Source organism: Pipistrellus kuhlii, unplaced genomic scaffold (assembly GCF_014108245.1).
Source record: "Pipistrellus kuhlii isolate mPipKuh1 unplaced genomic scaffold, mPipKuh1.p scaffold_m20_p_2, whole genome shotgun sequence".
NCBI lineage: Eukaryota > Metazoa > Chordata > Mammalia > Chiroptera > Vespertilionidae > Pipistrellus > Pipistrellus kuhlii.
The window spans coordinates 13,251,451-13,269,175 of NW_023425515.1; the positions used below are offsets into that span (position 1 = coordinate 13,251,451).

The following is a 17,725-nucleotide window of genomic DNA, read 5'->3' on the forward strand; positions in this document are numbered from 1 at the left end:
ATAACCAATGGACATAGACAGTAGGGGGGTGAGGGCATGTGCTGGGAGCAGGCAGGGAGGGGTCAATGGGGGGGGAAAGGAGACATATAAAATACTTCAAACAATAAAAATATTAAATTAAAAAAATCAGCTTAAATAGGCCAATTCAGGATAATCAAAAGTTTGAAGAGAAATATTCATTAAGTGAATCTGGAGAATAAGATGACATTTGAAGGGAAGGCAATAGAGTATACTGCACTAATTTAGAATTCAGAAGTAGTTTTATGACGTTCACTTGTTCTAGAATATTCATCACTGTGGTTCTACCCCATGCCAATCATTATTAATGATAATCTAATTGTATAAATATATATATATATTTTCTAACTTTTATAAATCCACAGACAAATAGGGAGACAGATATTATATGGATAATTTCAATAAATGTTATTAATGAGTTTGAACTTATTTTTTCTTAGTTATTAAATAAGAATATCAGATTAAATGGTTGCAAAAGTCTCCTTTACTCATTACCCAGGACTGATTTTTTAAAAAATGACCTTCTAAACAATAGAAAAGGATAAAATATCAAGTAAAAACAAGAGTGGAGTTGCCAGAACATGCGAGTTAAACATTATTAATTACATTTTAATGTGAATATTGGGATAAACAGATCTTTAAGAACAAATACAACGTTGCCAAAAACAATTGAGAAACTTTTTAGAAAAAAAAGGAACAAATTAATCAAAGTCTTTGTGTTCATCTTTGTTATATCACAATGGTTTCCACCTATTGCCTTCCCTGTCCTAAGCAACTGATAACATAATTTAAATTATGCCATCTCATTTAATCCTAAGGTCTAAACTGTATTATTGTCCCAATATTATTTTATTTACTTATTTTTATCTTTATTATTATTTTTAGATAAAACAAGTGAAGCTTACAGAGATAGCTACTGAATGGTATGACCTTTGTGCTCTAGCTGCCTCATTCACAAGCCTGTGCTTATGCACTTCATTGACTTCCACTACACAACACTTTTATGCGTTTCTTTGGGCAGGGAGTCCCAATGTGACTGAATTTAGTGGTGTATGGGCTGGGCTGGAAAGAGATTGGTCCAGGAGATGGAGGAGACACTGACACAACTTCATGTTGGTACACTGGAAACATGTCCTGCAAGTAACTTAAACTTTATTGTTTATACTATAACTTTTGAAAAATTCACACTATTCTTTGAATAAGAACTTACCAAAAAGGTTAAATAAAATTGCCAGTGTCAAAAAGCAATGTAGGCAGAGATCAAGGAATGGATAGTTTTTTATTCCCCACCAAAGCCAGGTCTTCTAATAAATCCTATTAATAGCCCTAGCCCATTTGGCTCAGTGGATAGAGTGTCAGCCCATGAACCTAAGGATCTTGGGTTTGATTCTGACATGTACATTTTTGTAGGCTCCATCCCTGTCCCTGGTGAGGGTGCCTGTAGGAGGCAACCACTTAATGTGTTTCTCTCACATCCATGTTTCTCTCTTTGTCTTCCCCCTCCCTTCCACTCTCTCTAAAAAATATCCTTGGGTGAGGATTAATAAAAAAAAAATAATTCTATTAATAAATTTCAAAAAACTGTCCATTAGTGAAAATGGGGGGAAGGAACTTTTTCTGGAAGTCCACTCTAAGCCATTCAGCTAGATATTTTACATCCTCATTTAATTCTCAAAAAAACCCCAAAAAACTTGCCCCCCCTCTCTTCTTCTGTGGCATAAAATCCCATCTGACAGAGAAAGATCTTAACTCTCTAAAAAAGATTGATTAGATGAAGGGATCAAGGTCCCAGCCTTGACACGTTAGTGACTATGTGACTTGAAAATAATCCTCTGATCTTTATGTGCTTCTGTCCTTCTGTATAAAATAAAGGGAACAGGGCCAAGTTGATAGTGGGGATTGCCTCATAAAATGCATAAAATGAAAAGATTCATTGCGTGTGAACACGTGGATGAGCATGTATGTGTCTGGTGAGAGTTGATGGGTGACACTTTGAAAGTCTCCAGGTCTGTTATTTGTGGTCCAAGCCTGCAAGGATGGAAAGAATCTTGGGGCTGATGAGTGAGGGGAGAAGACGCAGCTGGAAAACTTGGCGCTGGGACCTGAGCAGAACTGGAAAGGCTGCTATTGAGCGGTCGGGATGGTCAGGAAGGAGAAGATGGGGCTGTGAGCAGGCGGGAAATGAAAACATGAGCCAGGCAGTGAGAGAGCACCACTGACTTCTAAGCACCATGCAAAATACTCAGCCCAAGCAAGGGCAAAAACAGACATGGTGTAGGTTCTGTGTACAAAAATTATGTTGTGATGGAATACTATGTTTCAAAAGCTAATGAAGGTCCTAAAGTTACTGATAGCAACAGATCATGTGAAAAACAAGCAATGCTTTATTTATATTAACTCAGTAGTAAAATTATTTGAAACAGAATGCTCATTTTCTGGAAAATTTTCCCTCCATAACTCTAAAAAAAAACTTGTTGTAACTAATGCAAAGACAGCTTGAAATATCATACAATGTACCAGTTAATGTGTCGTTAACATTATAAAAAAAATTAATCTCTTGCATTTTATGCTGATGTTATCAACTGCCTTCCATTTATTAGACGTCGTTTGCTAAACTACTTTGTTTAATCATGTAAAGTAATACAGCCTAATCTTTATTTTTCAATATCCTAACATTGAAGGAACAAGTTTATCTCTAATTTTCTATTATTTTAGTATAAAATATTATATTGATTTTGTGTGCTTTTCCCAGATATTTCATGGGTAAACTTTATTTTGTTTTCTTTATTAGCTCCTACTTCCTTATTTAATACAAGTATAACACTTGTATATGGAAAAATGGGAGAAAAAGACAACTTATTATGGAAAATACTACCTAAAATAGAATTGCTAAATAAAAATCATGAGGTCAAATTTTAATTTCAGATAAACAACAAAAATAACAGGAAATATCAGATATAGTAATACTAAAAAATTATTCATTGTTTATTTAAATTTAACTGGGCATCCCATATTTTTATGTACCACAAAATAAGCCCATGGTTTGTCATAAAAATACCTAAGCAAAGAAAGAAGGTCTGTCATCCCTGCACCTAGCAACCAGACACAAAATTTGCAAAGACCTACTCTGAAGGCCATAGCACTTTCATAGTCATAAGTAAAATAACCAGCAGTTGAAAATGTGCAAGGCCTGGTTACTATCCTAGCTTCTTGAAATCTCTGACACCACCATCAAGGAAACAGTAGGTGCTTAGGGCCAAGTAAGTACAGGTATTATTTCCTGCAGATTATTTAAGCCCACATCCAGGATCTAGAAAGGAGGTGTGAGCTTTCTGTAGATTTGTGGGACAGCATCAAAGCAGTGGTGAGTGGGCAGCAGGCTCCAGGTGCATTATACCATTGAACTTGAGAAACCTACGTTGCTTCCTCTCTGAAAGTTACCTTGCTTTGGGAAACCACCCAACTCTCTGACATAGCACTCTATTCAGCCCAAGGAAAGACAGAAAAAGAACCATGTTTCAGACCTCACAAACTTTTGAACCCAGTTCAAAAAACCTCCTGTTCATTCCCTAACATGAAAATTGGTTACAATAAAATTACTGAAAATGCTTTCACTGCATGACAAAATGAATTTAGTTCCTACAGGCTAAATAAAATAAAATAAAATAAAAACCTCAGTTATGAAACATAGGGACACACCCAATTTTCTGGGAGAAATGTGTAATGTAAGTCAATGTTATCACAGGTGTGGGTATCCTTGCTCAGAATGAAAAGATTGGCTTTAGAAAAGGAACCTGTTAAGAAGAATTTAGTGGACTGACCTTGCTTCCTATGGCAGGCCATGACCAAGAAGGCCAACAATTAACATATTAATTACACTGTAGCTAATACCTTCCTTTTACATACAAATTAAAGTCTCATTATTAATTGATTTCATTAATTCAATAATTCATTTGTTTATTTAGTAAATATATATTATTTTACTTTTGGCACATGGCTAGATTTGAACAAAGGAACCCTTGCATAGTAATAGGTGCAGAAATGCAAACAGTTAAGCAATAGGAATAGTAGAATCTAAAAACACAAAAGAGAAACAGGAAGAGAGGGGGAGAAACACAAAGACGAGAAAGATACATAAAGAGACAAAGATCAGCAGAGATATTTAGGGATTGATAAGAGACATCTTCTCCCTGGGAATGAACAATTTAAAGATAATATGTTACTTCTTCCCTGGAAAACTGCTTATAAAATTTCCTATAGATAAGTTAAAATGGGTTCATTTTCTATTCATGGGAATGCTGATGTGTTTTTTTTTGTTTTTTGTTTTTTCTTCCCCCCCGCACCACCCCCCAATTATATATTTTTATTTTCTCAAAAGTCTGGAGAAGATCACCAGGGAAGGAATTAACCCTTTTTACAGATGGGAATACTAAGACACTTAAGCAGCTGGTCACTTTCTTTAAATAAACAGTGGTGACAGATTGCTTATGTTTTCAGAATAAGGATGATGCAAAAAGGAAAAGACTTAACTTCAGATATATGAAGAAGGACTATCATTTCCAGAGGAAAAGGCGAGAACTCCTGTCTACCATGATCTGACAATGAGAAGAATGTCTGAAATGTGGTTTATTCACGAGAGCAAATCTAGGCTGCGAACCCATGATGTTCAGGAATCTAGGGGGACATCTCAAAGCTCCCAGTACTTCTGGTGCCTGGCTCTCCTTCTGTAAACTCCATTCTGGAATTTACATGGGAATTCTGAGGGGCATTTCTAGATAAATAATACACTGCGCCATTTAAAATGTGTAATGATGGTCATGTTAGTAATATACTGCATTTTCAACTCTACCCACTGGACACCATGCTTGCTAAGTGTCATATAAATATTTTAATTCTCACAAAAATCTCATAATGCCAGTGTCATCATTTTCACGTCACAGAAGATCATACAGCTTTTGTAGTAATGGTTGACACATATTTGTTATAAAATGCAGGTGTGCCTGACTTCAGGGCTGAAGTTCAATCTCTGTATTTCTGGGGCCAGGGGATGAATGATATGCTAAGTCTAATGTGCAAGGGAAGACCAGCTATTTTGAAGCGGGGGTGACCTTTCTGAGCCCTCTGAAATGGTATCACAGAATAATGCCTGTTGGAATGTGTGCCCCTGCAGACATAAAATCTGAATAACACTGAGGACTCTTTCCAAGGACTGGCACCTCCCCCACACAGGCTCCTCTTTCTTCATGCCCTCAAGCAATAAAGTTGGGAACCACTGTTCTAAGCGGTCTTAAAACCCAGTGAATAATAAGCAGTGTCAAGCTAACATTATTAGAGGAGGAGGAAAAAAAAAAAAAAAAAAGGCCTTCCCTGAGTCCATAGATTATGTAAGGAACAATGTTAGATGTTTCTCAAATACCATTCAGTTAATCTCAAGTAGTCTGTTTATTGTACTCCTATGTTGTGAAACACTTAGACTTGAAAAGCAGAAGTGATCATTATATAATAGATGCAGCTCAATGTTTATAATCAAATAAACATTCTACCACATTGAGATGATAAATTCTCAGAAATGACTATGTTTGCTGTTGTCAGAAAGGTCTGGCAACTTTACACTATTCTATAGTTTGAAAAATCAGAAACAGAAAAGAGGTCTTTGAATTTTAGTTGTGTGGATCTCTGAATGGAAAGAAACACTGGTCTAGGAAGCTTTAACTAGTGAAGCTGGACTTTTATTCTGAATGAAGATAACTCTTATTTTCAAACTTTTACTGTGTATATCTACTGCTTTCAAGTGGTGAGCCTTCATCACTGAAGGGATAATAACAAAGTAGTTGAAATCAACTCTTTTTGGTAGAAGACATTTGTTTCAGTACTAGGATCTTCCCTTTATGTGGTTGTAAAGCATTTTATAAGCTCCTGATTATGGTGTTCTCACATTTAAAAGAGGACTAATAGTATCACATTTGAAGCCATCCTACCTGATATGTTTGGGATAACTAGTTGATGCATCAAAAAAACTAAGTTATTGGAAACATTAAATTCAAATTTAATATGACAGTAATTTTAGTTATTTTATTTGAATCTAATTTTATTGAATCTTCCCAAGGAACTAAACTATTCTTTCTTCTCTCAACCATGTTCTAGAGCAGTAGTTCTCAAATGCTGGGCCCCTTTAATACGGTTCCTCATGTTGTGGTGACCCACAACCATAAAATTATTTTCGTTGTTACTTCATAACTGTAATTTTGCTACTCTTGCGACCCACAGGTTGAGAACTGCTAGCAGGGTCGCCTAAGACCATTGGAAAACACAGATATTTACATTATGATTCATAACAGTAGCATAATTACAGCTATGAAGTAGCAATGAAAATAATTTTATGGTTGGGGGTCATCACAACATGAGGAACAGTATTAAAGGGCCACAGCATTGGAAAGGTTGAGAACCACTGCTCTAGAGGTTTAGCCAATTAATTAAATTATGCATATTATTAATTAAATTGCATATATATCATATACTGTATAATATTTAATTAAAATTTTACATATTTAATTACACATATAAACTATAATTTGAAATATATGTGAATTGATACATAGATAGATTGGTAGACAGGCAGACAGACAGATTTATATTTGTAAGAGAAGGCTTTCAATGCTATCAAGTTTACTACTTATTTAACTTCTTAGCACATCAAAAAGTATTAAGCAGCAACCTTAATGCACTATTCTTACAGTTTTTGAGAAATCATGCACTCTTAAGATAAACCTAACAAGAGCTGGGACATTTTCCTCAGAAAAATAAACACACCCACATATATTTAAAGTACTTACAACTATTTTTAGAGGGCTCAGAGACTCAACAAGTTCATCCTGTGGTTTTGATGAATCTATGTTCTTAAATATATATTCACCAATGTGAGAAGCAATGACTACTTTATAAGTAGGTTTATGTTGATGGAATGCTTCAGAAAGAGCTTCAAACATCTGCAATTCCTAATGTTTTGACTTCCTTTGTGCGCATAAAGTTTTAAAATCCTGAAAGCTAAATCAGTACCCAAATAGCAGAATAAACAAAAAAATAAAACAAAAACCAATTAAATTCCAAATCAACTTGAGTTTCCAAAGCCATTTTTCTCCTCAAAACTAATTCAACTACAGAAGTACTCTTAACCATGCACCAATACAGATTACCTAACATTTTGCACAGATGCCACCGGCATGCCAACTGCAAGAGAGCCACTTTCCAGTATTGCACTGTCCAATACACTAGATTCTAGCCATAACTACTTAAATAAAAATTAGCTAAATGTATAATTCAGTTTTTCAATCACACTAGCCACATTTCAAATGTTCAATATCCACATATGGCTTATGGTTACTGTTTAGGGCAATGAAGAAAACATTTTATTGCCTTAGAAAGTTCTAGAACACCCAAGTATTTCTGTTCCTAACAAATGATTTGTATGCTTTCTGGTAGGTAGTCAATTATGTCTATTCCCAAACCAGTCTATGCCTGTTGGGTAAATATGAAATTGTATAATGTAATTAAATACTATACAAACCAATTTAATTATGAGTATAAAAATAATAAGAGATGAGATATACTGGAGAATTTTTGAAATTCAGTCCCTTTAAAACTGCTATCGAGCCTGGCTGGTAAAGCTCAATTGGGTGAGCTTAGTCCTGTGCACCAAATGGTCTTGGGTTTGATTCCTGCTCACGGCACATACCCAGATTGTAGGTTCTAGCCCTGGATGTGTATGGAAGGCAACCGATGTTTCCCTCTTCTCTCTCCTTTCCCTTCCTGTCTCTCTAAAACCAATAAAAACATATTTTTTAAAATGCTATTGAGTTAGATGTAGGTAGAACAAGTTTTAAAAATTAGAAAAATCATAGAGAACATAGGATTCTGCTTTCATTTTTTTGTATTTGATTTATACTTAAAGACATTTATGAAACAACAAAAAATTATAATTCATAGATGATGCATTATGAGACTAAAATGATGAAGATCTGTGAACAGCAACCCAAACTCAAAATATTTCTTGGCTTTGATAAAAACACTGGGAAATAAGTATATAATCAAGTTTTCAATTTTTTTTTCAAGTTTTAAAATTTAAACAAAATGTGTATTATATATATGTTAATTTTTAGGATCTGTTTCTTCAAAAATCTTTGTGGATTAACTGGTCAACTACTAATTCAAATTGTATTAAGAAAAAATGCTCATGCTACACATAGCAAAATTACAAATACATGTCTCTTTTATTACTATAAGCTCAGTTATGTCATAGTTGGTTTTGTCATTTCTACTTACCAGATTTTAGTTTATCAGATTAAATTACAATGTAAGACAGGAACCTGATCTAGTTCTAGTTCTAGATTTATGCACAACTGGTTCTAACACAATAAAATATAATTAACAACAACACCAGTTACTTTACTCTTAAAATATATATATGTGCCTGAGTGTAAGATTATATTGTATCTCATAATGACATGTTCTGGAGAAATATCTTGATTAACACAAGATTTCACTGATGAAGTATAGTCTATTTTAACATGCAAATATCATTGCTTAGAAGTGACCTACAGTTTAACTCAATCTAACTGTTAAAGTATATACATTACAGGAGGTACAAAAGTAAGTCATAGTCCCTTTTAATTCATATTTACTATTCATTAAAGTTAGAAAAACCTATGGGAATAAAAGATGCAAGGGCTATGAGGATCCAAACCTATGTAAATTGCTCTTAGAGAAAGAGTAGAGGCTTTCTGGATAGAGAGGTCATACATAAGAATCTTGAAAAACCTTATCAAGTAATGGGTTTGCTTAGAAGGTGTAGTGAATAGTAGAAATTAGTAAGCAAGCAAGAGATAAATGCTTTCTTAATACCTCAGGACCTTCACCTAATGATCATTCACAGATTTTCCCTAAGGATCTTTTAGGGGCTGGCATGGGCGTAATCAAGATCAGTATTCTCAAGAGTTTATCCCTATATTCTGTTGAAGAGAAACTAGGTGTGGGTGTAAAATAATGCTCAGGAGGCAGAATTCTGTATCACATCATTTGAGGGATCTTGGAGAATCACTTATGCTCATGAATCAGCCTTTGAAACAGGGAATAACAGAAACAAAATGATTATACAGAATGTGACTCATTCTAATAACAGTTCATGTACTGCTGGATTGTTTCAAGGAGACTTAGGCCAATTACCAAATAAGCTTTCTGATTTTCCCATAGTTACTTTGGCCAATTTAGTTCAATGCGATGAACTAAATTAGGCTTTTCTGGTAAGGCCCAATCAATTGCTTTGCAATTGGTTTTCTTTGTCTTTCCTTCTTCTCTCCCTTCCTTCCCACTCCAACTATTTTATGCCTCATTCCAAAAGAATTTAAGGTAAACCAGCCACTACATACATAAAGATCGATCTATCTATCTATCTATCTATCTATCTAATCTATCCAATTTAGTATCCCAAAATAACAAGAGACATTGGTAAGTAGATTATGATTTACTGATATTTAATTATTTCCTAAATTGTCACACTTCCTCTGTTACCAAATGTGGAAACCATGGTATTCAGTAAAATATGATTACTGGAAATTATCGAATATGCATAGTTGTTCCCCCACTAAATGTTAACTCTATAAATATATATTTTCCCAAACTAACCTAACTATTTCTAGGTAGTGACACCAGCAATGGCCCTGAATCTTAGTTTCTTTAAATATAATCCTATCAATTTATGCATTTGTCATTAAACATCCTATCTAATAAAAGAATAATATGCAAATTGACCATCACTCCAACACACAAGATGGCTGCCACATGTGGTCAAAGATGGCTGCCCTCATGTGGACACAAGATGGCCACCACAAGATGGCCAGCAGGGGAGGGCAGTTGGGAGGATCTAGGCCTGCAAGTGAGGGCAGTTGTGGGTGATCAAGCCTACAGGGGAGGGCATTTAGGGGTGACCAGGCCATCAGAAAAAGAAAGTTGGGGGTGACAAGGCTGGCAGGGGAGGGCAGTTGGAGGCAACCAGGCCTGCAGGGGACAGTTAGGGTCAATCAGGCAGATAAGGGAGAACTTAGGCATGGATCAGGCTGGCAGGGGAGTGGTTAAGGAATAATCAGGCTGGCAGGCAGGCAAGCTGTTGGGAGCCAGCAGTCCTGGATTGTGAAAGGGATATACAACTGCCCATCAGGATTGGGCCTAAATGGGCAGTCAGACATCCCTTGAGGGGTCCTCAGATTGGAGAGGGTGCAGGCTGGGCTGAGGGACACCCCCCAATGCATGAATTTGATGCACAAGGCCTCTAGTTATTTTATAAAAATAGTAAGTTAAAGAATCCCAACGGGTGGAAAATCTATTATTAATCACCAGTGAAAGCATAACTCTCCCATATCATATTTTCATCCTATTTTCTTCACTAATGCTAATTATATCCTCTGCCTTTTAGAATTATGATTTCTGCCTGACTAATACAAAACGTCATAGCTACATCTATGCCACTTTCCAACCATTCTTCTATAATACCAGATCGCTTTAGATAGAATAATTGAGAGACCCACAATTTGATGCATTTATCATAGTATTTTTATAAGATTGTTCTTGTACCACATATCATAGTTGGTTTCTGTGATATACTTCATTGCACTGCACAGAAACAAGAATTTATTGGCAATAGTATTCTATTTGGGCCATCAATGTGTACACGACTTGGTCTCCAATTTTATAAACTAAGTATTGGAATACACACAAATGCAAACATTCACACACAAGAAAGGTATCCTAGTTATCAAAGGCTAAATTATTCACAAAAAATTAATTGTTACCATCTATTGTAACAGTTGTCTATTTCTTCCACCTTTGTGTTGAACTGCTATTATTAGACACATCTTTGTTTCTCTTTGCTAGGAGTCACTGTCTTTTTCATCTGTCCATTCTCTTGGTCTCTTTCTTGCTCTCTTCTCTCCTGCCTCTTATTCATTGTGTCTTGATTAATCCTTCAAAAGACTTTTCTTTTTTAGAGACTACTATTCTTTAACTTCTGCATGCCAGTCAAATAATTTTGCTTGAAATCATTGCTATTTGGCTTTCTAAGTTTCATGTGTTCTTCCTGTTGGTGCCTCAAAAGTTCCTCCTTCTCTACCATTGTTGGTAAATCCTAAATTCTGAGATATTCTGAATGCCAGTGTTTTCTAGAAAGCTCATCAACACACCACCAGGGTCTTAATGGTTTTTAACATATATCTACAAATATTTTCTCATGTATTCAATAATTTTTAACATATATCTGTGTCTAAAAATCTTTTCTTGTGTATTCAATGTTTCATGCTTAGAGTTTAAATTAGTTCTAATATCTACAACTATTTAATTCTGTGACTAAAAGATGACCTACCTAAATTTGCCTCTCCATATAAATTGCAACATTCACTGCCGCTGAAGTTAACAGCAAGCTAATGGATTCCAAAGAGACTCATTTGCTTTGTTACAAACAGGATACTGTGGGTGTCTTTTCTTTAAACAAAAATGTGATCTAAACCTCAAATTATGCCCCATATACGTATTTATTATCAACTAGAGACCCGGTGCATGAAATCCATGCAAGGGGCTCATTCCCTGCTGCCACTGCAGCTGCCCTCTGCCTTGACCCCTGCTGTTGAGGCTTCGTCTGGAAGGACGTCCAGTCTAACTAGCATATTATGCTTCTATTATTATAGATTTCTTGACATGATTCTCATTTAGTTTTTTGGTTTATACAACAGATATATGGTACAAGTATAAAGGGCAGAAGATTAAGGGAAGCAAACAGAATACAGAAAGCTAATTTTAAAAGTGACGCTAAAATACAAACCATTCATCTGGAAATTAAGAAATTTAAAAATTCAAAAGAAATATGCACAATCTAAATTTGATATTATAAACTATAATGAACTTATTAATAAAAATAAATTTATTCTATTATTTTTATTTTAGGTATAAAGCACCCCTAAATTTTAAATTTTGTCTAGGATGTTATTGAATCAGAGCAGTCTGGGAATTAAATTTAGGGAAATTTTAGAAACAATAAACAAAACTCAGATCTGTGACCACCATTGTAATTAAACCAAATATTCAATAGAAATAATCACATAGTGAAATCTTATACTCTATTCATTCATCTGATAAATATCTGGTTCTTACTTTGTGTTAAGGCATTCCAGGGGATACAATGAGAAATATGCATGGACTTTGCCCTCATGGGGCTTACAGTCTAGTATGGAAAAAATAAGCAAGCACTTAACATAACATAAAGGAGAAAGTGATGTGTCATAAGAAAGACTCAGGCAATGTGCTACGGAAGTCATTGATACTTCATGATATAATATTCGAACTTTGTTTTTTTTTACTGTATTATCTAAGTATCCAATGAAAATATAAAGAAAGACCAATGATCAACTTACAAAATTAGGTGTCAAATTTTGTGAATCTAAGGGTGAAAAAGGTGCAATATTAATATAGTTTAAGTCACCACTCATTAGTTCTTAAAAATATTGGATCACTGAGTAATGACCTATAAGAAATATCTTTTCCCCCAGTGTTTATAATTAGATATAATAGAATAACCTAGTATTTAGAGGCAAAAAGATTGTTTTAATGTAATAAAGACTCAATTTATTAAAAATACTCATGACACATTACCTTCTCGCACAGAAATTGGCTCAATTACATTAAAGTGATGAAGAATTCCTCGATGGCTCAAGTGTGCTCCAAGGAAAGCTAGAAGGTTGTACAGTTAACTCCCAGGGTATAACTCTAAACCATACAACCTACTACCTCAACCCGGATGCACACAGCTTCCACTGTTGCTTCAAACTCCTTATCATATCTTCAGTCAGCTCCTCCAAATATGGTGGCCAGACACCTAAGGGCTTGGCAAGGATGTAGATATAATGTTCTAACATTTTACCAATTAACTTACTATGTGTCAACTAAGATTATCCTAACCTCTTGGGTTTCCAGCATAGGTCAAACAAAATGTTCTCTGACATCTCTCCCAGCATAGCTGTACTAGCAATTAATAATATTAAAAGTCAGTAGCATTCAGCTTCCTTTTTCAAGAGAAAAAGGATTACTAGTAACACATCAATCCAAATATCATCTTTAATTTTCTTTTTGAAGTTGAATGAGGTACACTAACCACTATAATGGGAGCTGGCATTTCTGGACAGGATCTATTCAGATCTTGGTTCATAACTTGCTATGAAAAAAAAAATACAAGTTTCCTAAACAATTTACTCAATGTGCATTCAAATTTGAATGGCTTTGCTACAGACTCTTCCAAGTGGTCAACAATTAAACCTGCCTTGTAAGACAGATGAGGATTAATATATTCATTAAAAAAAACAAAACAAAAATAAAATGTAATTACTTCAAAAGTAATCAACTAGGTTTTTACAGGAGTTTGATTGAAATATTAGTTAACAGCATTGTGTATAGGATTTTGTCACATCACCACACTGACACAGACCCATAGAAGCGAGCTTGTGCGGTCAACTTCACCACAAGATCGGATCTACGGGTTTATGCCAATGGGCAACCTCTCACATGGGCTCCTTATTAAAGTAGAATTTGTTTAAAATATCTGATGAAATTAGTAGATGAAAATAATAATACTGATCTTTTAGCATAAAAATTTTAAATGCTGAAATGCTCTAAGTATTTACGCCTACCCCCAGCTAAAAGCCTTTGTAAGTATTCTAAAGTAAATGAAGGTTTATATATATACATATAAGAATTTTAAAATACTTTATGGAAAGATTTTTCACAGATTAATTTTGTTTTAATAGTATTTTAGAATTAGACTATTTTAACTAATGATGAGTTTTAAAAGAAAAAAAAATAATCCATACATGCATGTATGAATTATGTAATTGTGAGGCATGAATATAGTGTTATGAGCCTATAATTAAGACAAAATTAACTATTAAGCTAATTGTGTAAGAGTTAGCCTGTGTTTGTTCTAATTCCTATAAAACCTCAGTTAGTGGTTTCAAGAAATTGATAACATATAACTTTCTCATAAAATAAGTAAAATTTTGTTGACTAGGCAGAGTACAGAAGGAAGTTACTTAAAAGTCCTAAATATATACATAGCTGGCTGTACTTGAAATAATACTGAAATTGACAATATTTAGATGAGTAAATATCAGAAAATTAAAATTAATCACACATTTATAGCATTATTACTACTCCTGTGCGCTAACATTTATACTCCAGATCTATTTCAGAAAAACAGGGTATCATCTCTCTTATACACCATATATTTAAATGTAGTTTTCAAAAATGATATATTTAAAACATATCTCTCATCTCATCCACAAGTTAGGTTAAAAGGTTATTAAAATATTTAAATCACCAGACTATGATCAAACATACAAATATAAAAATAAAGCCAGCCACATATATGTTTTTTAAGAGTATAAACTCTACAGCAACAACATTATAACTTGTGCACTCATTGTTTTACTCATATCCACATATTTAGCATTTTTCAGTTATACCTTCATTGTAAAAATAGTAACACTACATAAAAACTACTGTATATTTACATATTTTGAAATAAATAACATAAAATGTGTTTTATAGACTTTACACACAGAATTTGGTCTCCATAATTTTTACCATTATTTGTTTTCAAATTTTCTACTTATTAATAAGTTTAAAAAAATCAACATTCAAGATTCATGCATTTAACTCTAGTAAAATCTTTCAACGTAAGTTCACAAATTCAGATGTGAAATAAATGGTAGCATCTGTTTTGGGTTTATCATAACTATAAAAATGTATATTTTGGTTTCATTGTCTTATGAGATCATATATTTTTTAAAAAGCATGACTTTATTCCCTCCTCCTCCCAGATTTCACTTCCTTTTATATGGCACAACAAATTATAAAATAATTCATTTTTTCCTAAACAACTTCTTATTCAACCATATTTCAACTATGTTATATGTATGGATATCTAGAATATATTCAAAGTGACTCAAACAGTATATTGCTCATAAACTCAGACAAAAATTTTTTCAGAGGCGGGTAATATAAATTCTCAAGCCATCAATTAAAATTCCAACAGCTAGATTCACAAAGAATATGAAACGAACCTTATAACTAACACAGTCAAAATTATTTTGCTTTTTTCTTCAAAATATTAAATATGCATTGCTTTTTTTTTTTACTTTTTATTTTTACCTGAGATGATTTTCTCCTAGGATCACTTTCTTCACTTCTCATATCCATTTTAAGTTTGTCCCTAAAACAAGCACAAAAGGAGAAATATCAGACAACTGCTGTCTAGAAGGAGCATCTGGGCGGATGGTAGGAGTGAAGGTGGACGATCGAGAAGAAAACACAATATCAAAATGGGCAAAACCTTTTAAACTATTTTTTTTAAGGCTTGGAAGACTCCTAGAGCCCCACCCAAGGCTGCTCATATGTCATATAATGTGGTTTCATAGTTTGCGTTTATGCATTCATTTTGGTTGGTGTTATTTTCACAAGAACAGTTTTGAAAGTGAAAGGAGCCATGGCTGTTAAAGAAGCGACTGGGTCTTTCTTGTACAATGAACTAGTGAAAGCTGAAAAGAGATTTGGATTTGGCATGAGCTTAATAAGATAATTAAGAGTGTAGAGATTAATGGTTTCTAAAAATAACATTTAAAATAATGTTTTTCAACTGGAGGATCTTGAAACATGAAAACAGGTTTATAAATGTTAATTAGGACTGTGAAAGTTGATGTTCCATTAGCTAAGGCAGCATAAAGGAACAAGAGCTATTTAAAAAAAAAATAATAATTAGGGAACAATAACCCATAAACTTAATAAAGCATTTTATTTTAATGTTATCAGTATATAAGATGTTTGTTATTCCCCATAATTCTTTGTAGAATAACCAAAAAGAAAGTAGAATTCACCAGTCCTATATTTATTCTTTGTTTCCCCTATGTATTTTCAGTATAATGAAATATGATTTTAAAAGCACAAGTTTGCCAATGTTTAGTCTTTTTATGGAAAATATGATAGTATCAGTTTGTATTATACAGATTATAGGCTTCATTTATAATGCTATAATTTCAAAAGCATTTTATTTTTTAATTTTAAACATAATTATAAAGTTTTAATCAAAATTAAATAAGTGAAATACAGTTGTTAATCCTTACCCATTAAATGAATCAAAACTGGGTTTTGCTATAAAATGCTTAAATTCCTCAGCAATTTAGTTACACAAACAGACATAATTATTAGAATGCAATGTATTTATCTGCTGAGCCAATACATTACTAGACACTTAAGACAAGTTTACATGTACTTTTTCCACTAAAATACTTAATGGCTATTTCCAATGCACTCTGCAACGGCTCTAAGACAAATGCTTATTTTAAAGTATATTTTAAAAGGCAGTATTATTGTGGAACAAGCTTCTTTCCTACTTGGCAACTGAGAACATAACCTTTGCAGCCCTATTTTGGTTATACTGAAATCCTGGTAAAATATTGAAATATAAATCCCCCCTAACTAATTTTATTTACCAGCATTTTAATGCATATTCTAATAGGACTTTTTTTTTAGAAGTTCAAAAAGTTTCTTCTTTCACATTTAAAATTATGAGTCACAAGCCCATGAAAGATTTAGTTTCTTTACCAAAGAGGGCTGAACGCTCAAGTTTTCTTAGATAGCAAAAACGAATCCTGTACGCAAAAAGCACAGATAATATATGAATCCTTTTCCAAAACTTCTATGTATATCAGAAATAAAAACATGTACCAACTTTTTTCATAGAGGTTGTTCTGTTTTAGTTAATTGCTATTCTAATCAGGATTAGAGCAAGAGAGCAGAAGGAAAAAAGTTAATGAGAGTAAAGTGGGCGATGAGTTCAGAGGAAACTGAAAGTTCAAGGATTCCCTCTTACAGAAGAGCAGGAAAGAACAACAACAACAAAAAAGTTATACCTGAGACGAAAGGTGCGATTTCACCAAGCGCAATACATTGCTCATTAGGCCACATTAAAATAATAATAATAATAATAAAAAGAAAGAAGGCTCATTTGCTTATGCTGCCTTACAAAGCTGCTTGGTTTTACAAAGCTCGATGCCTCTGTAGTTCTACAAGCCAATGTTTGCTTTTTTTTTTTTTTTTTTTTTTTTTTTTTTTTTGGTTTGGTTTTTTGTTTTTTTTTTTTTTTTGCAGGAAAAGTCTCATTTTTTTACCCCCCCCCCGTCACTGTTGCACGGAGTGGGACACACTCGGGTTCCTTTAGTTTGCATTTCTTCTTCGGGGCTCCTGGTATGTCTTGCAGAAAAAGAGGACCAGGGTGCTCGGTCTTCTCTTTCTTCCTCCTCCTCGGTATTGGTATTCCAGGCACAAAGCACTGCGCAGAAGCTGCACCAATCCTTGCCGTCCCTGGCAGCACAGTGGCCCGAGGTGGGAGAGACCAGGAATCCTTCCGGGCTGCGCTGACTTTAGAAATGAGGGCTGCACACGTTGGGCTCCGGGACCAAAAAGGGTGAGGAGGCAGGCTGCCAGTGTGCTACATGGCTGCAATGATCTCATGATCACTGCTGCTGGCGTCCTGTTTGCCCAGTTCAAATGCCTGTTCATTATAAACCACCCCCCCCCCCCAAAAAAAAAAAAATCCTCCTTGGATTCTTCAGCAAGCAGA

General features: G+C 34.2%; 1 long non-coding RNA gene across 1 annotated transcript in view; it reads right to left on the minus strand.

Annotated features, from left to right (window-relative positions):
• The window catches only part of LOC118723211, a 159,267-nt gene that overhangs the window by 47,855 nt on the left and 93,687 nt on the right, over positions 1-17,725 (minus strand). The window contains exon 3 of the long non-coding RNA XR_004989193.2: positions 15,259-15,319. This is a non-coding gene — a long non-coding RNA (uncharacterized LOC118723211). The remainder of the gene's footprint in view (positions 1-15,258; positions 15,320-17,725) is intronic.